Raw genomic sequence first — 786 nt, forward strand, 5'->3', positions numbered from 1 at the left:
CCGAGCCGCGGACCGCCGGAACACACGGGACCGTCTCGGGAGCACTTCCGGCTGCCCCGCCCGCGCGGCTTGCCCGGCGTCGAGGGCGGAAGGGGCGGGGCTGGGGGCGGAGCTCGCCAATAACCTCGGCACAGCGCTGCCGCGAGCGCGCGAGTTCCCCCGCGACCCTCACTCCACGGCTGTGACAGGCCCTCCTGCCGGCCCGCCCCCTCGCCCCGCCCCTCGCGCCGACGGACACGCCTCCCTCCTCACGCGGCCCTGCCCTTGCGCGCCCCGCCCGTCTCGCCTCCCGGGAGCCGAGCGGAGCCGAGCGGCGGGTCGGGTGGACGAGCGAGCACAGTCCGGTTGAGCGCCCGAGAGCTCCGGGCTCGAGCAGGACCCGCGGGCCCGAGCAGCCGAGCCGAGCGGGCCCAAAGCGCAGCCGGGGTGGAGCCGAGCGGAGCCGAGCGGGGGCGCAGCGCAGAGTCGGCCGCAATGAAACGGGACCGGTTCGCCGCCTTCCTGTCGCTGTGGGTGCGGGGACCGCCAGGGGCTCGGGCTGCATCTGCGAGGCGGCCGAACCGGGGCCGGCACTCCAGAGCAGGCAGAGGGGACAGAGCGCCCGTGTGGCCGCCCCGTTGGGCTGGGGCCTGCGGGCCTCTCTTGACTCGGCGAAAGAAGCCCCAACAGCAAGAGGTTTCGCAGTCCCGGACTCGTCCGTGCTCTTCCCGCGCACCTGCCCGATTGAGAGGGGCTGAGCTCCACGGCTCGGGGGGTGCGTGTTCGAAGGGGCTATCCTCTGTCCCG

Source organism: Myotis lucifugus, unplaced genomic scaffold (assembly GCF_000147115.1).
Source record: "Myotis lucifugus unplaced genomic scaffold, Myoluc2.0 scaffold_778, whole genome shotgun sequence".
Lineage (NCBI taxonomy): Eukaryota > Metazoa > Chordata > Mammalia > Chiroptera > Vespertilionidae > Myotis > Myotis lucifugus.